Here is a 25,213-nt window from a genome sequence, read left to right on the forward strand (position 1 = left end):
AGACAAGGCCTGAAAAACCCATAATGAAAGGACCACAACCCACATCATAAATAGACCATAAAAGAAGGAACAGAAACAGATGAGAAGCAAGATAGAAGGGTGTGTGCATGTACCATAAACTCAGCAATGTCCTGCTCTTTGATCTCTATCTTGACCAGCTGCCAAACAAGGAACTGGCTCAACGAGTTTAGCTTCGGGCAATGGAGTCAGCTTGCTCAGGTCACACAGAAGTCAGCACAAACTCAAGATAAGGTGCACGTGTCCCAGAGACTTGTTCAGCCACAGTCATAGGCCTATGTGAGGGCAACCACAAAATGGCTGCCATGCACAAAATAAAACCCAAGGGTTTCAAAACGAAATCGTCAAATACACAGTCAATCCATAGGTGTAACATGACGAAAACACTCATGCTTGCTGAGCTCACTGTTTACGGTTCGCTGTTACCAAAATCGTCACGGAACCACGACCTTTATGACCAGGTTCAGAATTCACAGAACCTCAGACCCTCCTTTTGCCCTTACATAGGCAATAACCCAAACTCACGTCAATCTGAATCCAGGTCTATATTCATCAGATCATCAAGATGTTGCTGTAGCATCATCCTAGTACTTAGTAACTCTCTTTGGACAGGTCTCCTCGAACACAAAGTAACACAAAGGCCACACATAGCAGGAGCACACTGTACGCAAAGACAGAACAGGAAAAGGATAGCTAATACCATCCCAATGATCATTAGAATCTTCCATCCCCAAGTGGATAACAATCCCCAAAACCATCCCATCAACGACCAATCTCCTTCGTCCACATGTATAGACTCAGAGATCTAATGTAGCTTGGAAATGGCTTGGTACACTGTTGGAGCATTGTCCGGAATGAAAACGCAGCAGCTCGATTGAATCAATTTACATACCCCTCCTCTATCCGCAAGTATGACATCTAACGCAACTCTGTTCTGAAGAGTCATAAGGTGATCCGACTGGAGCTCAGCAGTCAAGTTACTAAGGGCACCGGCAGTTTCAACTATGGTGGACTCAACCACTCTCGTCAATTGCCGTATGTTCCTGCTGTTAACCATAGGTCCCCAAAACGGCAGAAAACCCTTCAGAAAATTTCCCAATTCTTGTCCTGCAGTATCTTCCTTACTGAAGACAACTCTAACAACTATCATCTTGTGGTAATCTGCTGCAGCTGTATACGTAGGAGGCAACATGAAGGAGACAAAACATGTGCCCGAGAAATTAGGGGGCAACCATGTATATGCTCTATCGTAACAGACAAAATAGGTACCCTTAGCTGCTAGAAACGATGGGGAAGTCTGGGACGCAAAAACATACGTCTCAGTGCAAACACTCTTCCCTAACTGAGCTCTTAGATTCTTGCCATTACCTTGCAGACAGTAATGACCCTGATGGGGTACAATCCAAATCGGAGAGGATCTTTTCGCTCGCTGGTTCTCACTCAGACTAACTCCATATCCAGTAACGTTCCATCCAATATACGCTAGCGTCTCATCTCTCGGGATAGTCTCATAGGAGCAAATTCCTCTAATCATTTCTACTATTCCCTTAACAAGAGCACTATTCTTTAGATTGTCTTTCACAGAACGTAAGGGGTAGACTTCACAAGCATAGAGGAACATCGTTCTGTATGCCCACACAGAACCATTATAGCTGAATGGCAAGACCAGGTAAGGAATACCTTTATCAGTAGTATGGGGCATAAGGCCACACACCCAACAATTAGTTGTGTTCACTACTAGCTGGTGTTGATGCAGAAGCTGAACAAAGGAGTTATTAACAAATTCCAATCTCCTAATGAACTCATGTTCAGGCAGAGGGTGAAAAGAATGCGAGGAAACAGTAGAAGAAGGTATGGGTTGTGTAGGGGGTACAAACGTCACTTGAAAAGAGAATATAATATATCCCATCAAGAACATCATCAAACTAAGTAGCATAAAAAGACATAATATCAAAAAACACTTTCTACTCATAATTCGACACATTTTGCTCTTAAAGCTCATTTTTTCAACAGATCTCTCCATCTCGAAAAACTCCATCCTCTAATCGTGCTGCCCGCGGCGGTTGGGTCTTCCGTGCTAAGGAATGTGTCTGTCAGTCCAGGGAACGCCCTAGGACCAACCAGAACCGTCGACCTTGTGTCTTCGGCTTGCACTCCCAAGTCTTTACACCACAACCTTACAGCTGAACCCGGATGGTGGTTCGAAAAACAAAAATCAGTCAAAACAGTTTCTCAGATGGGAGAGCAGAATTCTCAAGAGTAGCAAAGAAAAGAATTTTCACTTTATTGGTCCCACGACTCTTGGTCGCAAATTATAACGGCCTTTACCAGGCAATGTCTGATCATGAAACAAAAGTTCAGGCTCAGTAGTGTCCAGTCGAACTGACGGTGGTACAGCTTCTTGCAGAAGATCGTCGCTTTCACGCCCAGAACTAGTCCCAATTAAACATGCATGGCTAAAAGGCAGAAAACGAGGCACGGTGTCAATTTCTGAATCAGGAATACCCTCCTGGACCCACCGGTCGTACGGCAGAGGCAAAGGCGCCCTCTTACAATGTACGCCGTGGATCCAGTTTTTCTTTCCTTGCAATCACACTGCAGATCGCATAGACAATAGCACCAAGTAGGGACCGGTCCAGCGGGTCTGATCGTTCTTTGTCCGCTGGAAGTTCTTAACTAGGACCCAGGAGCCAGGATCGATGGCGTGTCCTGAATTCTCAGAAGCCTGAGGCAATGTATCATGAACCTGTTGGTGTAAAACACGCAATTTAGCCGTCAAATCATACAGATAGTCAAGCAGTACAGGGTGTTCGATCTCGCTGAATTTCGTCGGCCTCGGCACTCCCCATATGTTTGCCGGGCGACCAAAAACTATCTCGTATGGACTAAGTCCCACTCGAGAAAGTACAGTCATCCTAGTTGACAAAAGTGCTAATGGCAAAGCATCAGGCCATTGAAGACCAGAGCTCGCCTGTATCTTGGCCAGTTTTAACTTAAGGGTGCCATTGTAGCATTCTACCAGACCAGCTGATTGGGGGTGATTTGCAGCATGAAACTTCTGTCGAATTCCCAAGCCATCACACACTCTCTTCATCACTTGACCCACAAATTCACTCCCATTGTCACTCCACACCATTCTCGGCAAACCAAACCTAGGGAAAAATTCCTTAACAAGGGCTTTAGCTGCAGACAAGGCAGTATTATCTTTCAAGGGATATGCTTCTACCCATCTCGAAAAGACACAAACAACCATGAGTATATACTTCAAATTGTTGCACCTCTCCATGTGGATGAAATCTAGCTACAAAAACCTCGAACGGATACGTCGGAGGCGCAAAATGACCAGCTGGAGTTAGAAATCCCTTACCAGGATTGCACATCAGACAAACCATACAATTTTTGAACACATTCTCTGCACACTTTGGAATTCCAGCATTTTGCCATACTGGAGCCAACAACTTACAAATCCCTTTCGCACTGATATGAGCCATTCCATGCGCCATTGTAACCACTGCAAGCACGTACGCATCGGGTAACAACCATCGCTGATGTTCTGATAACTCAACCCAACAACCATTCGAATCCAATTTACCCGTACTCTCTCTCCATACGCTCCACTCTTTCTCTGTAGCTTCAGCTTGAATTGACTTCACACTCTCTATCGTATCTTCACACATTCCTCCATCCGGAACCCATCTCGCCGGACCCGCAACATACATTCGACTCATCACATCTCTCGCCATTTCTTTCGCAACTTCATCTGCAAACGCATTACCACGACCAACGTCATCAGTAACTTTCTTATGTGCACTGCATTTCACAATCGCAACTTGCAACGGCAAAGTAAGTGACTCAAGGAGTTCATTCACCAACTGACCATGTTGAATCTTAGTTCCATGCGAAGTCAGAAACCCACGCTCTTTCCACAATCATCCAAAACTATGAGCCACACAAAACGCATACTGGCTGTCAGTGTACACAGTCACTCGTTTCCCTTTCGACAACACACACCCTCTTGTCAATGCAATCAACTCTGCTGCTTGAGCTGAATTATGTGGGATATGTGCAGATTCAACAATTGTATGCAAAGTCGTAACAGCATATGCCGCAGTCGTATCACCATTCGGAAGCTTGAAGCACGAACCATCCACCCATAAGGTACCATCACACTTCGCAAGAGGAGTGTCCCTAAGGTCTATTCTCCCTTTTGTTTCCTCCTCTGTCCTTAGAAAACAATCATGCTGTTCAGAAACATCTGTCTCTACTGAAATCGGCAACAACGTAGCTGGAGTCAACGTGTTGCATCTCTTTATATGCACATGACTCGCTAAAAGTGTCAACTCGTAACCTGACAACCGAGCACTAGTTAAGTGTTGTGTTTTTATCCTGTTCAACAATGTATCCACTGCATGTGGAACCATTACAATCAACGTATTATCCATCACCAAACCAGCAGACTGTCGAATAGAAACAGCTGCTGCCGCTGTAGCTCTCAAACAACTCGGCAATGCTCTAGCTACCGGATCCAAAGTCGATGAAAAATACGCACATTAACGTTGCTTATCGCCAAACTGCTGTGTCAAAACTGAAATTGCACATCCCTCTCTCTCGTGGACATAGAGTGTAAAGGCTTACTGTAGTCGGGAGTACCCAACACAGGAGCCGAACACAACGCATCACGCAATTCTGAAAAACTCTTTTGACATTAGTCAGACCAAAGAATAGTATTCGGAGTATCCTTAACAGTAAGAGCTATCAAAGGTTTCGCAAAAAGCGAAAAATTTGGTATCCACTGTCTACAGTACGACGTAATACCCAGGAAAGGACGCACTTCTCTCTGTGTGGTTGGCACACTCATTTTCGCAATCACTTGAATTCTTTCTGGGGTCAATCATCTTCCCTCCTTTGATAAGAGATGACCTAAATAGGTCACTTCTTGTCGACAATACTGCAACTTCGAAAGAGACACCTTATGATGGAAATCAGACAAATGACACAACAACGACAAAGTAGCTTCTTTACAAATCTCTTCATTGTCAGCAGCAACTAACAAATCGTCAACATACTGAATAAGAGCAGCACCATCAGGTAAGACAACCGTATCAAGCTGTGTTTTCAAAGCCTGACTATAGATGGATGGGCTCTCACAATAGCCTTGAGGAGCGTGCTTAAACCGGAAACTTCGGCCTCCAAAAATATCTCTACTCTCCTCGGCAATCGGGATGCTGAAGAAAGCATTCTTCAAATCAATCACCGAAAACCAGGTGGCTGAAGCTGGAATCATGGTCAGTAAAGCAGTGATATCTGGAACAACAGGAAATTGCGGAACTACAATCTTATTCACCTCGCGAAGATCGATCACAAACCTGCACACAGGCGGCTGAGAAGAATCAGTACATTTCAAAACAGGCAAAACCAGACTATTGCACACATTACCTCTCGTTTCTTCAATCACACCTTTCTCAACCAGATCATAGATGATTGCTAGCAACGCTCTTTCACCATCACTAGAGAGCCTATATTGGGGAATACGTGGCATTCTAACATTTGCTTTCAGCGTCACAACATATGGCAGTATCTCCAAAAGACCCACATCATTAGGACCAGTAGCCCAAAGAGAATCAGGAAGAGAAGACAATTCTGCTGGAAGTCGATCTTTAGATAAATACTTCGGAGAGATCACTCTCTTACCCAATGTAAGTTGTACTCCTGAAGGAGAACAATGTAGCGTCGCATACAATCTCTTCAACAAATCCAATCCCAACAAGTTCTCACCACAACCCATCGTCAGAATGAGGGGTGATTCAAATTCACAAGGTCCAACAGAAAGAGACAAAGGACTAGAAATCGGATTACTAACTGGGGCACCAGAAAAACCTACTGAAACATTTGTCAAGCCAGACAAAGATGCGCCAGGGAGTTTAGAGTGCATAATAGAACTCTTTGTAGCACCAGTATCCAACAGAAAAGGCTCTGACACACCTGATGTCATCACTTCAACATAAAGTCCACTCTGATCTACTGGAACTGAAACAACTCCCTCTCTTTGTCTCTGGCTGTCCTAGCAATCATTACCGTCCATATTCTCACCTTCGACATAGTAGTCGTCAGCATAGTACTGAGTCGTCCTACCAGACGCACCATTCTGCTGATCAAAACAATTCATCGAATTTTGTGGAGGAAAGGAACGCGCAATCTGGGGGAACACACCACGTCCCCTACCTCTAAAAGCTTGCTGAACACCTCGACCTCTCACACCAGAAACACCATTCGCGCGCTGTAACAGAACCGGGCAACTAGTTTTAAAATGACCCTCTTCTTTACAATATGCACACTGATTAGGGCCTACAGGAAAACGCGGTTGAGAAGGCTCGAACCTTTGCGAGTTTCTCTGAAACTGCTCAGGTTGCTGATAATCACGTTGGTTATTACGAGGCGAATACGCTTGCTGCAAAAGAACCTTCGTCTTCAAATCTTTAGTCTTCTTATCTGCTCTATCCTTCTCATCCTTATCCCTATTTTCGTAGTACTGTGCAGTAGCCAATATCTGTGCTGACGAGGAAACAGCCCAAGAACTCTCTGAATCCTTCAACTTAGTACACAACTCGGGAAGCAAATTATGCACAAACTTATCAACAAACAACCGTTGACCACCTTCCGTACTCATGTCTTGACCACTATGGTCGATAAAGGTTTCTTCAAACCCAGTGAAGAAATCAGACACACTTTCATCTTTCTTCTGCTTACATGCAGACAATTTATCCCAGTTTACTCGCATAGCAGGCATTAACGTTTTCATATAATTAATAATCCTACCAGGGAGTTCTGCAACCAAAGGCTCAGGTTTGGCACCACCAACTTGTCTGTTATCTGCAGCACCAATATTATTCCATGTATCACCTAACTCTTGCGCATGATCAGTATGACGAATCAATCCCCATAAAGGCTGTGGAACTACATTTCCAAACAACATATCTATATCAGCTAAATTTTCATCTTAATGACCCTGGCTTGAATTGCAGCTTTGTAAAATTTCTGAAGGCAGTTGAAAAGAAAATGCCAAAAAACCTAACCCACAACTGTCCCAGTTCAACTGATTTGACATCACTCTGCTGACTGTTTTACCGTCTTCATGAGTTCATCAGGACACTGAGCAATACCTTACAAATGCAAAGTCCAAATATCCCTTTTGAAACTTTATTGCCTAAAAAAAAAAACAAAAAAAAAGGGGGAAAAGAACTAATATAAACATGCACATTTGTCATAAGGAAATGTGAACATTTTAATTTCTGATTCTTTTAAAACTGCAGTTTTATCTTCTCTGTTCTTAATCCATTTTTATATTGCAATGGTTTTAAGTAACTATGCCAAATAAAGACTACTTACTTACTTACCATCACATAATTATGCTTGGCATAAAACGTTTTACATTTAAAAACATTCAGTGATGTGGCTATTTTCTTAGTTGTGTTTTTTTTTTAAAAGTAGTATGCCTTTAAGCTTTGCCATGTTCTTTCTAAAATATTATTATTAGTGTTTCTGAAGGAGGCAAGAATAGATCATGTCTTAAGTAAAGACTCAAATCACACGCAACTATAATACTGTAACATCACTTATACACGTTAAGACAGCAAATATGAAAAGAGGACGGAAAAATAACGGAACTGACACTTGAAGAACAGGCAACCATAACCTAACCGCTATTTAAGGTTAACATAAAACTAAATAATACAAAAAACACAATTTAACTCTGTTATTTGTGAGACTGATCAGAAAGTAACTTTTTTCGTATATATAAACAATGGGCAGACTTTGTGCTGTCACTGAAAGAGAAGATAGCCAATGGGTAAAGCGAAGGGTTATGTAACAGACCTGTGTATGAAGTCCACTGACCAAAGCACCTTCTATCTTTTTATATTATATAAGATGTGTGTAAAAAACAATAGCTTGGCAAACCAACTAAATCAATCTTAAAGACCAGACATAAAAAGCGTTCATATACATTTCACCCTTCTACCTGGCATATAAGACTGAGTCAAAGACATTCAGTTTTCCTCAATTATAATCTAAAACAGGGTCTCTCTTTGGCAGTAATTTGGAAGCCACTACCATCCGTAAAAACAAGGTGATGATGGACGGAATGCTGAAACCTTTCAGACACTCACCCCAGTCTAGGTTGAATCCATCACCATTCTTTTGCTCACTTCTCCACCCCAGTTCAGACAAGGCTATATGCAAGTCAGTCTTGACCCTGTGCCTCATGGGAACAGTCCAGACCGAACTGCCAAGCCATGTCTTCCCTGGAACAGCAACAAGCATCCTGGGAACAGATTCGGGGTAACACTCCTCATCAGCGATGCTAGCTTGAACCCAGTGCTAAATTGAGTGAGGGACTCATGTCTGGGCATACCGTGCCAACTTAGGGTGAACAAAGCAAACACAAGGCGATGATGGACGGAACGCTGAAACTTTTCAGACACTTACCCCCAGTTACAGATCTGAGTTGAATTTATCATCATTCTTTATCTCACTTTTTCTCCCCTGTTCTGACACAGCTATATGCAAACCAGTCTTCACTCTGTGCCTCATGGTAACAGGCAAGACTGAACTGCCAAGGCATGTCTTCTCTGGACCTGAAACAAGCTTCCTGGAACCGGTTTCGGGGTAACACCCCTCATCAGCCAGGCTAGCTTGAATTCAGTGGCAAAGTGAGCAATGGACCCGTGTATGGGCATACCTGCCTACTTAGGGCAAACAAAGCAAACACAAGGAGATGATGGACAGAGTGCTGAACCTTCTCAGACACTCACCCCCAGTCACAGATCTAAGTTGAATCCATCATCATTCTTTAGCTCACTTTGCCACCCCAGTTCAGACACAGCTATATGCAAATCATTCTTGACCCTGTGTCTCATGGGAACAAGTCCAGACCACACTGCCAAGCCATGTCTTCACTGGACCGGAAACAAGCATCCTGGAACCGTTTTTGGGGTAACACCCCTCATCAGCCAGGCTAGCTTGAATTCAGTGGCATAGTGAGGAAGGTGCCCCATGTCTGGGCATACCCTCCCAACTTAGGGAGTACAAAGCAAACACAAGGAGATGATGGACGGAGCACTGAAACTTTTCAGACAATCACCTTTAGTCATGGATCTAGGATGAATCCATCCGTAAGACAGAAGAAAAAAGGGCTGATGTATGAACACATTTAGTGGTCGCAAACCCTGTGATTTGGTAAATCACATGGTTTTCAACTAGTAAATGCGGTTTTGGATTCCTCAACCATTCCGTGATTCAATAACCGGTTCATGAATCACTCAATGAGTTTTGAAAGCCAAACTGTATTGGCATTTGGAATGGGTAGTATTATGGGTGTCCCTTCCAAATACTCATTTGTTATTTTTTTTTTTTTTTTATTTATTAAAGTTTTGTATAGCGCTAGCTGGACCCGAGGGTATCAGAGCGCTTCACAGCATATACAAAGGCGTTAGACAGACATTGCGGACAGAAAACAAGGCAAGAAGCATAAGAGTGAGTACAATCTGTGCAATAGCAGCCAGGCGTAAAACAGGGCGGACAGTCATAGGCAGGTCAATCAGCTCTGAGGTGAACAAGAACATGGAGCTTCAAAGTCCAGGTTGAGTTCTAGTTAGTTCCGGAACAATCGAGGAAGAGGATTTTGAGTAACTTCTTGAATTTCGGGAAGGATGCTGTCATTCTGATGTGTGGGGGGATGGAGTTCCATATCTTGGGAGCATTGCCCGCAAAGGATTTGCTAGCTGTTGAGAGTTTCTGGGATTTCAGAGGAATGAGTAGGAGGTGTTGGAGCTTCTGAGGTTTCTAGACTGACCGGCCCTTTTGAGCTTGTTGGCCAGGTATTCAGGTTTGCCTGTGTGCAGGGCTTTGTGTGTGAGGCAGGTTGTTCGGAAGCTGGCTCGATGGTCAATAGGGAGCCACTTCAGATCCTTAAGAGCTGGGGTGATGTGTCCATATTTCTTTGTTCCCGTGATCATTCTTGCAGCGGCATTTAGGGTAGAGGTCAGAGGACGCAGGTGCGATTTGGCTGTTCCAGTCAGAGTGGCAATGCCGTAGTCAATTCTGGAGAGAACCAGAGCCTGCGTGGCCTTGTAGGTCTTTCGTGGGGAGAAATGGTTTTAATTTGTAGAGCAATTTCAGGTTCAGGAAAGCACTTTTGGCAGTTTTTGAGACGTGTTCTTTCATATCCAGTTTGGGATCAAGGGTGATCCCTAGGGATTTTATGGAGTTCGATGGAACAAGAGGAACAATCAGGGCATTAAAGGCTTTGAGCCATTCAAGAATTTGGGGGTTTTCTTCTTTGTTTGAGATGAGCAGCACTTCTGTTTTTTCTTCATTGAGTTTGAGGTGGTTGGATGAGAGCTAGAGTTGAACTTCGGTAAGTGTGTGGTTCAGTCTGTGGATGTCTGTGATCGACGTGGTTTCCAGATAGAGTTGAGTGTCGTCCGCATAAAGGTGGAAGGGGATGTTAGCTTTCCTTAGAATTGAGGTGAGGGGCTCCATGTAGATGTTGAAGAGTTGTGGAGAGAGAACTGACCCTTGAGGGACTCCTCTGCTGATGGGGAGAATGTCTGATTCACAGCTTTTAATTTTGATTCTTTGTGTGCAGTTGTTGAGAAAGGAGGAGAACCATTTTAGGACAGTCTTTTTGAGGCCTGCTCTCTCCTTTAGGACATTGATTAGCAGGGCATGATCAACTGTGTCAAATGCAGCCGATAGGTCTAAGAGGATGAGAAGGCTGCATTGGTTGGAGTCGAGCGACATGTGTAGATCGTCCAGGACGTTAAGGATTGCGGTTTCAGTACTGCAGCCTTTTCTGAACCCTGATTGATATGGGTCGAGAAGATTCGAGTTTTCTAGTTGCTGCGATAGCTGCGCCAGCACACATCTTTCCAAGATTTTGGATAAGAGTGGAAGGTTCGAAACTGGTCTGAAGTTGTTCATATCCTGTAAGTCAAGGCCCGTTTTTTTTAGTAGAGGCGTGACTTGCCCTATTTTAAGGCAGTCCGGGATGGAGCCCTCGCTCAGAGAGCTGTTGATGATCTTGGCCCAGATAGGGGCTAGAGTGAGCTTCAAGTCTTTGGTAAATCTCGGGGGAAGCTGATCAAGAGAGTGGGTTGAGGGTTTGGCGGTGGCTATGAGGTTGCTTATCAGTTCAACCTGGATAGGTTGGAAGGAGGACCAGCAAGTGGATGTGATTGTTGGTCTTAAATGGGAAGTTGTAGAGGGGTGGAAGGAGGGCAACGTGCTGAGTGATCGGTCAATTTTGGCAATTTTTTCGTTGAAGAAGCTGGCAAAGTCGTCACATTGGGTATATAGTTCGTATTATTATTTTGTGACAAAATCCGGTACCAAAACATTAACATTTTACAGACAACTAAGACATTCATTAATGGTAAAACGTTTTTCCTTTGTGGATGGTCAAAAAAACCTATACTAGGAGAAGTCAGTCGTTCTTGGGACCACTGCCTACTATTATAAAACTTTTTCAAAACTTAATTTTTTTAAACAAAAGCTAGTTTCTTATAAGGAAAATAAGCTGCTTAAAAAAACTTTGCTTTGCTTAAAAACAACCATAAACATGGTGTTCTACTAACCCCGATAAGAAAACTGCTTATGGGGAAACCCAGTATCCCTAAGAACCTGGGCAATACAATAATAGTTTCAACAGTGGTTCTTTCGGGTATGAAAACAATTGCTTTAAATTTTGTACATATCTCCAACTGTAATCAAAACATAACTTTCTTACTTATTATGCTACCTCAAATAGGTCATTAAAGTGCAAAACCAAACACAGGAAAGGGTCAGTATGATTTTTAATTATTGAATTACTTTTTCATTCATGATTTTGTTTGTTCTCTTTTGACTGACACCTTGATAAATGCATTAAAATTACAATTACAAAATGCGGCGCAAAAATTCAAATCAGTGAACAAGGTGATATAGTGTGAAATAAATGTGACATAGTGGCATAACAATTAGTGATCTATTTACACGTGAATGAGGGGATATTGGAGGGAAGAAAAGATTAAGAAAGCCGATTCCTGTTTCGCTGGTACTCCAATCCAACACCCTATATTAATTAGCTGTGGGGTGTTGGACACGGTTAACTGGTCCTTTATGAGAGTCTGTCGACGTTTTGACCCTATGGACACCTTATTTGCGGGTCTCTAGCGGGTCTTCTTCAGGACGGGGGCAGGGAAAGGATTATTGCACCTGATGGTTCAATTAAAAATAAAATAAAACCCATTGGTGGTAATCCTCCTTATGCACAACAGAGTCCTCTGGCAGTGTGCACCATGTAGTGCCAGGTTCTCTGGTACCACTTCCCAACAAGTGTAACTCTACCCTGCTGAAGTAAGTCAGCAGTAGATATACTGGGGTGTGCCTTTCAAGTCGGGAGTAGTTCAAAGGATTTCCCTTTAAACCACACATGTCTCCTATAAATTACACTCTTGTCTGCCATGAGGCCACGGAATTCAGATCCTAATCTTTAGTGGGGCAATGATATGGCTCCAGAGGCCAAGTGTCAGAACCTCTTCCTCCGTTCTATCCACCTAAGCCCTCAACTGTCAGGGATCTGTTGTTCCAATTGCATGCCCAGTGTTTATAGCGGTTGCTGGGAAATGCACAGATGTGCTCCCCAGCCTCCATTGTGGGATGTAGTCCAAATAAAAGGCACCCAAAGAGTTTTAGAGCAGTGAAATGTCCATTTTCTAAAAGTGGCATTTCTAAGCTAGTAATGGCAAAACCACCTATACCACAGGAGAGGGTTTGTCATTGTGAATCCACTGCTTCTCTGCCATCCGTTATTGCAGCCTGAAGTAATTTCCACTATTCCCATGTGGTAACCTTTGGTCGAAAGCAAGCCTTATAGGCAGGTAAATCACACATGGATATTCTTCACTACCTGGGCAGGGTACACATCTGTGTACCTGCCCTGCCTTTCACCTAACACTTACGTCACCCTTCAGGACTAAACTTAGGGGGGTTTTAGTGGTAGTGAAAGGTCATCTCAGGACTGGCTAGTAATTTAGCAAAGCCAGTCTGAGCATAAGTGCTATGGCGCACACCCAGGTTGGTAATCGCAGGCTGGACATATGTTTAGGTGCAAGAGCGAACCCACAGACCTGCAGTGTCAGGATTGACACGTATTTCAAAACTTCATGTAAGCACTACTTCCTACCATGTGTAGGAAGGGTGCGCGCACTTTCTTACTGCATTTACAGTGGGAAAGTGTCCAGAGCCCTAAGGCCACTACAAAAGAATCAGCAAAACCCAGGAGGAAAAAGCACAAAGGAAAAATGGTACCTGAAGACTATCAAGTCTAACACCCTTCTAGTCATACATTTTTATTTGTTTACTTTGTGTATCTGCAGTACAGAAATAGCTTTTCATGACTACGTCAATGCTGTCAACAATTCATTGAGGCCAAAATGTCAGAGCACGAATGCCTAGCAGTAGGTCAAAACATGTATTTTCAGATTATTATTTATTTGTTACTAAAGCTTTATTTAGGAGACAAACAGCAGGCCTCTACAGGACTTCTCAATTGACTTGAGGTAAAAGATTCGGAAAGGCTTCAAAGACAGAGCCTATGGCCAGTCACTTATTAGCTGAGAGCTTATCAAACCAAGTAAGGCTAAGTTACTAAACCGTATGCTTACATCCTGCTTTTCTATAGCTCAGCTGGAAAATACAAAGTATTTTATGAGAGCATGAATGGCTGACAGAGGCTGGAGGACCACTGATAACAACAAATGGCATTGGTGTGCCATTAGTTCAGCTGGATAAAGGGAAGGTCAGAATACAAATCAGGGACACTAATTGCTCCTCTCTGAATCCTCCTGAATATCTAGTGAGAAAAGGTCTAATGATAGTGGAGGGTGTTCTAGCCTATGACAAATAATTAGAGTATCCTGTTTTTTGTTTAAACCTATAATAACTCATAAAATCCCACCAAAAGGGAAACAGCCCTCACCAGTGTAAACACCTTCCAACTATAAACTAAATGCCATTCAAAGAAAGGAAAAGGAGAGTGAAAGACTAATTGTTATTTCTTCTTGAAGGGGACAATAAAATGTAACTTTGTTATTCAAAGTATCAGCAAGAAAGACTAACATTATTCTGCATGAGTTTTGTTGTTTAGGGATGTCACTAAAATATTGTTTCTTTTGCTGTTTTCTATTTTTGAGGTATTTGGTCTAAAGATATCGGGTTTAGAAGCATGTTGTAGGTCTTATTTAATTATTTTATTAATTTTAGAGAAAATTAGAACTTTCAGCAAGGAATTTCAGGGGAGCTGGGGGTGAAATATTTATGTCCCTGAGACTTCAGAACTGGAGGCAAGCTCCACTCAAGCCATTGGAGATCTTCCTCAAGCATGGGGACACAGCACACAACAAAGTCCCTGTCCTTTGTTTCGCAGAAACATCTACTGCAGGCCAACCCCAGACAGCACACAGCAAAGGGGCAATATTCTTCTCCAGTTCTAATCCTTGGCAAAGGTTCCTCTTGATTCCAGAAATAGTCTAAGGTTCAGGAGTTTTAGGTCTAAAACTTATAACCCAACATGTCTTTGTTCTATTCAAAGGTCTCTAAGCCCAGTCCAAACCAGTTTAGCTCTGAGTCATCCAGGAAGTGCCAGGAACACATCACCCGTGAGCCCGGGACCCACGTCTGGGCAAACCTGGCGCACCTATGGTGAGAAAGCAGTATTTTCAAACACACAATTAAAAAACATCTTTACGAAGAGATGTGTTATTAAATTCTGAGTTCAGAGAGCCTAAACTTTTTTTCTGAATCTTATCCCAATGGGAAGTTATACTTGTAAGATGTTACAAAGCATTTCCCCATTCGATCCTATGGGACAAGATAGCGTTTCAATAGTGAAAAACAAAATTGGCAGTATTTCTCTATCAGGACATGTCATACACACCAATACATGTCCTACCTTTCACATACATTGCACCCTGCCCATAGGGTTACCTTAGGCCTACCATAGGGGTGCCTTTCATGTAAGAAAAGGGAAGGTTAGGGCCTGGCAAGTGAGTGCACTTGCCAGGTCGATATTACAGTTAACAAACTTGCACAGAGATACTGCAGTGGCATGTGTAAGATACATTTTCAGGGCTACTCATGCGGGGGCGCACAATCAGTGCTGCAGGCCCACTAGTAGCATTTGATTTACAGGCCCTGGCACTCTCAAGGGCACTTTACTAGGGGCTAAGTAGTAAAGCACAATTTACATAGAGAGCATGTGCACTTTAGCACGGATTGGCAGTTGTAAAATGTCTAGTGTCCTATAGCCAACAACAACAGGTCAGGAAAAAATAGGAGAAAGAAGTAAAGTTTGTGTTAACCCTACAAGAAGGGCCAAGTCCAACAGTGATGAACCATCTTTTCTTTCTTTTTTTTGTGGAGTTTTATATAGCACAAACTATACCCTACGGTATCAGAGCACTTTACATGAGCACCAGTTATGTTACAGATGGACACATTCATTTTTGCTGGGCACAGGGAGATTAAGTGATTTGCCAAGAATAACAGAAAGTTCATGTCTCTGATGAGACTCGTACCCGGTTCTCCAGCTCCGAAGTCGACCGCCCTAGCTCTTAGGCCACATTCTCTACCCATGTACAGTTTGAAATCACACTTCAGACTCGATCATCTTTCTCAACTCACTGCTAACTCACAGAAGTCAGTAATAACAGGGCAGTGTCAAGGTAGGCATCACCTGTTCCAAGATAATGCTTGGAACATTTCCACCCCCGCAATGGCAAGATTTAAACTCCAGGGGTAAAACCTGGCGAGCCAGTGCTTGGGTCTCACTCACCCTACGGAAATCGATCCACAGATAGAGACCCACACTGCGGTTTAAAAAAGGGACACCAAGAGCCTCCAACTCCTCTGTCACGTACAATTTGGCTGCCCTCAACCGGGCATGATTTGTTCGCAAGAATACCTGATCGATCCAATCTAGATAAATGTAAAAAATGACAAACATGTAGTATACTGATTCATTGAAGTTTTTCCAATGCCGAAATTGTAAGGTAATTCAAGAGACTGAAGAGACTAAATCAAAATAATAAAGCAGAACCCATATTGTGGCAAACAGATCATTAACATACAAGCAAAGCATCATAAAAAAATACTTAGATTACTGCATACAACCAACTGATCCCCGCATGTTTATGTATTTTGGTTGCAGAACCTTCATTTAAGCAGTTAATGGTTTTTTTATATTCAGATATGTTTTATTGGAAAACGTATGAATAACCATTAGACCTGTTAGAATTGGGGGTCTCTAGTTGGCACAGGTAGGTACTTGTGACAAATAGGGACCCTCTCCTCTAGTCAGGGTAAGGGAGTACACTCCTAAAATAATCCCTGCTCACCCCCTTGGTAGCTTGGCACGATCAGACAGGCTTATCTCAGAGGCAGTGTGTAAAGCATTTGTGAACACATACAGTAACCCAGTGACAACACTACAATGGACACCACATAAGGTTTTATATAAAAAATAAGTATTCTTTTATATAGAGTTACCACAAGACCAATCAACAACAAAAATAATCCACAATACTGTTCAAGATCAAGAGTTCTGGTTAAAAAGGCTGAAATCAAAGAGTCTAACAAATCCAGCGGACCACGTCGGTCCGGGTCCACTCAAATGTCGACAGACTCAGTCACAGCACCTTTTACTTGATGCGGCCGGCACGGACGTGCGAGCCGGTTCTGGTGTTCCTCACGGTGCAGAAAAGAAAGCGTTGCAGGACGCTTTGTCCTCGATGCGGTACCGGCAGCGACCTATTGACAGAGTCGGTGGATCCAAGGTGTACGATGCAGAGCGAGACGGTGCTTCGTTGCGGTGCTTCCAGCTTGCGGTGCGGTGACAGAGCCGGAGTTCGGGAGCTGGCGTCGATCTGTCCGGACAGCGGTGCAAGTCGGGCGGGGCCTCGTGCAGCATGTGAGGTGGTGCCCATCTCCGGTGCGTTCACAGGACTCGAAGTGAGCAGCAGTGACCGCGTCGGTCAGACCAGTACGAGTCAGCGTAGCGAGGCGTTGCACGTCGCGGTGTCCACCAGTCAAGATGCAGACAACGGCTCGTGATGGCGTCGAGACGGAGTAGGTGAGCTCAGAGCTTGCGTTGTTCAAGGCGGATGTTGTTCGATGCGGTGCCTACAGGACACCGGACCTGTCGTGAGAGTCGGTCACAGCTCCCTGCCTCTGTTGCCACTGAAACAGCGTTTCCAGCAGCAATCCACAAAGGCTGGTGAAGTCTACTGGTCCTGAAACTTCAATCAGGGGGCAAGCTCTATTCCAAGCCCTTGGAGATCCTTCACAAGTTGAAAGCAAAGTAAACACAGTTCTTTCTCCTTCTTAGGGAGTCAGGCAACCACTATTGGCCAAACCCCCAAGCAGCACTTCAGCTTGGGAATAGTCTCTCCTCACTTTCTTCAGGTTCCTCTCCTCAGCAAGGTTTATTCTTGTAGTCCAAAGATGATCTAATTTCTTGGGATCAGGGTCCCAATAGTTATTCCCCAAAATCCTTTGTTCTCTGAGGGGAGAGGGGCCTGTGCCCAGTCCAAACCAGTTCTGAAGCACTCTGTTTACCAGACTTCTCCTTTTCTTTTGCAGAGCAGAAACATCAGACACCCCACAGGAGGTGGAGCCAGCATTATGGAAGTCAAGTACAGCCCTGGAGCACTTTGTTGACAGGATTCCTTCTTTTCTTTCAGTGTGCATGGCAGAGACATCAGCCGCTCCTCAGGTGGTGGAGCTAGCATTGTGGAAGGCAGGCGCAGCCCTATTCAAGGTTCAGGTGCAACTCCTCCCACCCATCTAGATCTCTCTATTCAGCACTGGGCTGACTCAGCCTGTCTCTTGGAATCCCCCAGCCCTGTCACTCACAAACTCCAGACAAGGAATACACAACCTAGCAGTGTCTGGCTTGAAAGGTTAGGCAAGCAAATACCTACTTTATAAAAGTGGTATTTGCAAACACTGAATGTTAAAACCCACTTTACTAAAAGATGTATTTTATCATTCTGAGTCCAGGCATACTAAACTCGAATTTCTACAATGTTCTCTGAGTCAGTTAGGATTATAAAATGTAATAATTCTAACAGCCAATTCTGGCCTATGGAGAACAGGTAGCCTTGCAATAGTGAAAAACAAAAATGGCTGTAATTCACTATTAGGACATGCCACACACATCAGGACTTGTCCTACCTTATACTTACAATGCACCCTGCCCTTGGGCCTACCATAGGAGTGACTAATATGAAGAAAAGGGAAGGTTTTAGGGACTGGCAAGTGGGTGCACTTGCCCAGTCAGCATGACAGAACTAGACTGCAAGCAGGCTCTGCAATGGCAGACCTTAGACACATTTTACAAGGCCCCCTCTGTGGTTGGCACAACCAGTGCTGCAAGCCCACTAGCAGCATTTGGATTTACACACCCTGGGCACACTCAGTGCACTGTACTAGGGTTTAACAAGTAAACCAAACAGTCAATCATGGAAATACCAATTAATACATCAATTTACAATAGGGAGAGCATATGCACTTTAGCACTGATCAGCAGTGGTAAAGCACCCAGAGTCATAAAATAGCCAACAACAGGACCAAAAAAAATATTGGAGGAAGGCAAAAAGTTCAGGGATGACTCTGCAAAAAGGGCCAAGTCCAACAAGACCCATCATTTGAGAGATAAGACAAGCTCTCACAAATCTTAGAATCGTCAGTGGTCCAAGCGACATGGAAAAGTTGTTTAAACATAATTCACGTATTTCTTAAAGTATAAGTAAAAAAGAAACAATTAGGATTATTTAAAAAAAATACGTCACATATAGTGAAAACCCTATAAAGTTAAAGATGAACCAGAGGAAAGAAAGAGAAGGGAAAAAATGAGGCAGTTTTGTAAAGTAAGACTGTAAGACTTGAAGGCAGCCCATAAGATGTGAGTGAGAGTCAGACACTGTTCTCGCAGCTCAACTAATCACTGTCCAAGTCAGAGGATATAACATGCAGGATTGCAGAATACTGCTTTCTATCAGTAAGATGCTACAACCCCTTCCCTTTCTCTGTTCCGGTATTACTATCCCCATCCTTCTATGTGTTTGAGCTGGATTGATGTAGTTAGCTCAAATATTCTTACATTTCAAGTATGAAGCTTAGCTCAACAATGTATCCCCCCTTTAGCGTTAACAACAGACACTTGAGGGTGAGGAAGATCATCCCTTGAACCAATGGACTAAGGTTTCTCTCAACACGCGATGGCATGACACATAAGTGGTCCCACCCTCCCATGTTCGTAATGAGAACTCTTCAAGGTGGGGTGGCAGCAGCAACCTTTTGTGTATCATGTTGTAAGAAAATTGGGAGTTGATCCTCATGGCAACACTTGACTCATCAGTGGAGGCCCTCTTGGTCGGCTGAAAGCAGCTGCTTAGTAGAGGTAGTTGCCTCTAGACTGTGATATCTTTGGGTAGCTGCAACTTAAACTTCTGCTTGGTTGTGATAGCCATTTGCCATTTAGCGGTGGTGCACCGAGTGTTCAAACCCATTGTTGACTGCAAGATGGCCCATTCTCACAGAAACGTGATACAGCTCGCCTCATGGACAGTGCAAAGAGACAGTGGATACCTTTTCAAAGCAGTGTCCAATGCCACACTTCCTTCAGTCCTCAGAGTTCATTATGGTGGGCAGTCTGTCCTCCTAAAAATACAGATAGATTCCTTCCTTCTTTCAGAAGACAGATAGAATTTTAAGCATTTCAGGCTGAGCCTTAGCTCCCCCATCAGAAAGTGGTGACTTCAGGTGATGTCTCATCACTCTTCAAGGCTGGCTGTCAGGCAGAAACCATACTCATTACACAGCAACTTTACAAGTAGACTGTCAAGCATCCCTTATTCAAGGAGAACTCGAGACTGGAACAAAGTGGGTTGACATTTGCCACCCAGGGGATGAGGAAACACTGTCTGAGGTCTCTGAACCAGTTTGGGCTGGTTCTCTTTTAAACATAATTTTAAGGCTGCTCCTCCGCACAGCCTTTGTGGCTTGTAAGAAAGAAAAAGCTTTGGCTCATTCGTGATTGATAAAGTTTGGAGGCAATGACTTTCTTATTTGCATTTATTGAAACAAAGATGGCACCACTCTAAAACTTGTGTCACCTGTCTCTGGGGAAAACATGAATGTTGTTAGGATATGTTCATCTTCCTCAAAATAACCTCAGACTAACAAGGGTGGGAACCTGGCTAACGTGTTTGACTAATCCTTAGTGAAGGCTCAGCCCAATGCATGGTTCCATGTCTCAAATAAAACTTCTCGCCTGAGTTGTGCCTACTCTCTAATTGGCTCCTATCCTTCGATCGGATACATGGGTGTTGTAAGGGGGCTCAAAAAACTGTTATCGACAAGGCAATAATATGTTTTAGTCTAAATGTTGCCTACGCCGTTCCACATATCTGCCTGAGTGATGGAACTTAAGGAAGCTGACATTCTGGTTTGGTTGGCTACATTTGGGCTACAACAACACTTGAGTGCGGTCAGTTTCGGGACTAAACGTTGGCTTCTCCAGCAGTACAAAAAAACCACTCCTCTAGCCTTAACAGAAGGAAAGTTTTCTCTCCTATATAAATAACCCCAGAGAAAAAAGTGGTGAAGACCAGCTATTTGTTACTTTTTCAGTAGCCGGCCTTTAATCAGTACACCTCTGTGCTAGTGGTCATACCATCAACATCTGCAAGAAAATGAAAGGATATTCTTTTTAGGAACATTGGAGTTGGTACAGTTACCAGAATGCAGGCAGGAATGCCTATTTTCACTACTTGTAAGGAAAACAGGAGGAGGAGGAGGAGGACTCTACCTCATTTCAGGCCTCTACAGTCTAAATCAGTTCCTCCACCTGACAAGTCTCAAACTGGCAGATGCATCAAGCAAAATACCTCCCGGTAAAATAGCGAATCGGTAAAACAGGCCGATACCGAACGCAGAACCAGAAAATGCAATGCATCAACCCCACATCCGTAAAAAATAAAGAATCGAGAAATAATCCCCTCGGTAAATAACCGAATCGCAAATAAGCCAATCGTTTATAACGAAAACGAAATCAGACTCCGGAAATACCGAATCACTAATAAAGAATCGCAACGAAATGCATCAAAATTTGCAAATACCGAAAATGCCCAAAATCGCTATTTTGCATGAGCAAAATAAGGGGAATCTCAAACTGGAGGTAAAGTTATTGGAAGGAAAAAAAAACATTTCCACAGGTGCTGACAATCAGTAGCGATGTCCCCCGACATATGCGACCTGTGGGGCTCTGAGGGCAATGCGACAGGCCTGAGTGCAACGGAGGGCAGCAGCGTCAGACTTGATTGCTGGCCGGTGAGGAGCGGGACCTGGGGCAGATCGGGGAGCCCCGTGGCATTGCTGGTGCGTGAGGGCATGAGAGCAGCTTAGTGGCACCAGGAGCGGCTGCAGCGGAGTTGTGAGGCCTCCTGAGACGAGACGGGTGGTTGAAAGTGGAGGCCTGCTGGGATCTTGCTGCCGCGTGAGGGGGCGCCCTCGGAGCTCTGCCTGCTACTGTACAACCACAGGTAGGCCTGGAGGACACACAGACACAGACAGGAACACTGCACCATGGGGCAAAAGTAATGGGAGAGTAGGTCCGCCAGCGATTGGGCACGACCATCTTCACCCCCTTAGGCACTTTCAAGGCAACATGTCTGGCCACTCGCTCACGAGCGGGTATTGGAGGTCGCACTGGCACTGAGAGCATAGGCTGGTGAGGGGACTGGACTGACGCGGAGATTTGGGCCCGCGCCGGAGAAGCGCGACTCGGCACGGCAGGGGGCACGAGAGAGACAACTGGGCCTGTCTGCGCTGGCAATCATTGGTACACCTCCCCAGGTCTCGAGTGGGTAGCTACTGGATGACTGACGGGGCACGATTCTTGGATTACCAAAGAACCAAGGTAGGATCTTTACAGTGTATTGCCCAGAGCCTACCAAGCCTATCCCCGGACACAATAAGGAAGTAGTCTAATAAACTGTCTGTTCACTTGCATGGGTGTGTGAATTTACCTGCCCCATGATGACTAAAGTTCTCTACAATCAAACTCCTGCCCAGGGTGGATCCTTGAAAGGGACACTGGACCTGTATCTAACCAGGGTGACATCGGCCATTGCTACTATCGAACACAGCCTTCCCAAAGATGTCACATGCTGTGAAGGATCCCCCTCAACTCCACTTGATTCGCCGAACACTGTATTGTTGAAAGAGCTTAATGGGATTTGTAACACTAAGTATAACATTATATCGCAGGAAGATGAACAGACTGGTCCCTATTCATGCCCTGTGGGTTCTGGACGTCCTAAGCCCAGAAAACCGCAGCAAGTTATTAACCGTTCCCTGGTAAACCCGGATGTTGCTTTAGTAGAAATTCCCACCGCCCAATCGATAGAATGTCCACAGGTTCTTGCTCAGGGTATTAAACGCAAAAGTGTAGCTTGCAACGGGAGACCCTCGAAACACCCAAAAACCACCTTAAATCCACTTATGGTTACAGTTGCCACCACCCCTGAGAGCCTCAATCAATTACTGGAAAAACCTGTATCCCTCCTTCCAGCCACCCTGCTAGCTAGCCTAGAAGAACTGCTTAAAAACCTGCTTGTCCCGATAATCGACAGGATAGAGAGAATAGGGGTAAAGCTTGCAGAACTAGAGGTAAACAACCTGACAAACAACCAATCTCAGAGCATAGCTGCTTTAAATACCTATGACACCGTTGTCTATCATAAAACCCCCCTGGGTCAACCATCGGACCCTGAATCCCGAGCACCTAAAAGTAAGGAGCCTTTTAATAAATGCATTACAGCCAACAGCTCTATCTCTAGAGCACGGCCGAACCAACCAGGTAAGCTTCCCGAGGGTCTAGTAAAAACCAACAACTGCATACATTTACCACCAGAGGCAGGACCCTATGTGTGCGTCCTATCGGGAGTGCCGGAGCTCACTGTTGGGAAAACTGAAGGCCATCAGGGCCTTAAAAAAACAAAGTTCAGTATTGGCTGACGAAAAACAGACCACTCCCAACTAGTATCAATGGCAGAATTTTGAGTGTGAGAAGGGTGGGGTGGATAGGGTCTCGGCCTAAGAACATGGTAGGTAATTTGGTAATTGTCAATTTTAAGGATAGGCAGGTCGTTCCATATTTGCGTAGTTGGGAGCCACAAAGAGGAGATGGGCAAATAAAAACACGAGAATTGTATCACTTCTACCCCCGTACCCCATATACGTTGAACTCTGTTTAACATCATTAACTAAGGACAGAACGCTATAGCCATGATGCACTCTATTTGCCCCACTTCTCCCGTTTATAACCGGTTAATGTACTTTTGTTCCTGTTTTTAATTGTAAAAATCTCTTTTAATGTAATATATTTTGCGCAATCTTGTGTATATTTTAATGTAATGAATTTTGTATTCTGTATGCTTTTATGGTTATCGATTGTAACCGAATAAAGTACCTTTGACCAATCAGTAACGCTTTAAATATGCCCCTGGAAACCCTGTATGTCTACCAAAATGGCTGCCCCCTACGTGCTTGCTAGGAGGAGGAGAATCAACGCTCATGCACAGTGCAGGAGGATGATACAGGACAGGGTCTTCAAGGTGCGCATCACATTGCTGGGCCAGACAGAGGAACAGGTCTACGACAAGTACAGACTGAACCGGGCCATGATCATGCGCATCATTGCAGATCTGGAACCACTACTGCAGAACCAGACCCATAGGACCAACGCCACCCCAGCCCATGTCCAGGTACTATGCAGCCTGCACCTGCTGGCGTCTGGAAGCTTCCAGGGGGTAATAGCAGAAGCCAGAGGCGTGTCGCAAAGCACACTATCATGCTTCTATCACAAATTCCTAGATGCCATGCTGACATTAATACATCGCTACATCACCTTCCCCACAACCCCCCAGCAGTTGAGGCGCACCAAATGGGAGTTCTACCAGGTGGCACAATTTCCCCATGTGATAGGATGTGTTGACTGCTTGCATGTCCCCATCTGTCCTCCCTCAGCCAACGAATACATCTTCCACAACCGTCATATAATTCAATCAATGTGCAGGTCGTGTGCAATGCCAAGCACATCATAACGGACCTCATATCCCAATTCCCAGGAATCACACACAACGCATACATTTTCCGTCACAGTGGCATCCACAGGCGTCTGATCAACGGTGAATTCGGAGAGGGACACCTACTAGGTACATATTGATGCCTCATCATTTACTCCATCCTCACATGTATAATCGCATTCATGCTGCTGACCATTTTCCCCCCACCCTGCAGGTGACAGCACCTACGCCTTGCGTGAGTATCTACTCACTCCCTACCTCAACCCAGCAACACCTGAAGATCAGCGCTACAACACAGCACACATCAGCACAAGGAATGTGGTGGAGCAAACCTTCGGCACCCTCAAGAGTCGCTTCCGAATACTACACAAGACAGGAGGTGCCTTGCAGTACGACCCAGTGACCTGCTGCCAGATCATAGCGGTCTGTGCTATGCTGCACAACATCTCCACAAGAAGGGGGATACCCATAGAGGTGGACGGAGAGGACAACTTACGTGCACAGCAATACCCCCCAAACACCAACAGGCACAAGTGCCTAACACAGCAAAAGGCCAAAGGAGGCGGACATACATCACACGGCATCACTTCTGAGACAGGTAAGAAAGAGCCATGACAACATCCAGTAAACCACTAAGTTGTGGAGTGCTGCAGGGCTCCTCCCTGAGCCCTGCGTTGTTCAACGTATACATGAAACCGCTGGCTGGGGTCGTCGAACCGCACAGTATCAAAATCATATCGTATGCCGACGATACCCAGCTAGTGGTTTCGCTGGCACAAGAGAGCAACAGGCAAACTCCGGAAGGCCTGCTGAAATGTTTAGAGGACGTCAAGGAGTGGATGACTACCTCCTCCCTCAAACTAAACGGAGATAAAACTGAGCTCATGCTCCTGGGACCAGCCTCACCAGTGCCTTTCACCTCCTTATGGCCCCCCTGTCTGGGTACCCCTCCCACCCCTAAGGAAAGTGTAAAGAGCCTAGGAGTATGGCTGGACAAAAGTCTCTCT

General features: G+C 44.5%; 1 pseudogene; it reads right to left on the reverse strand.

The window, feature by feature from the left end:
* Nucleotides 1–25,213, reverse strand: part of LOC147725152 (1-aminocyclopropane-1-carboxylate synthase-like protein 1) — a 198,209-nt pseudogene that overhangs the window by 15,721 nt on the left and 157,275 nt on the right.

This window comes from Lissotriton vulgaris, chromosome 4_1 (assembly GCF_964263255.1).
Source record: "Lissotriton vulgaris chromosome 4_1, aLisVul1.2, whole genome shotgun sequence".
Taxonomy (NCBI): domain Eukaryota; kingdom Metazoa; phylum Chordata; class Amphibia; order Caudata; family Salamandridae; genus Lissotriton; species Lissotriton vulgaris.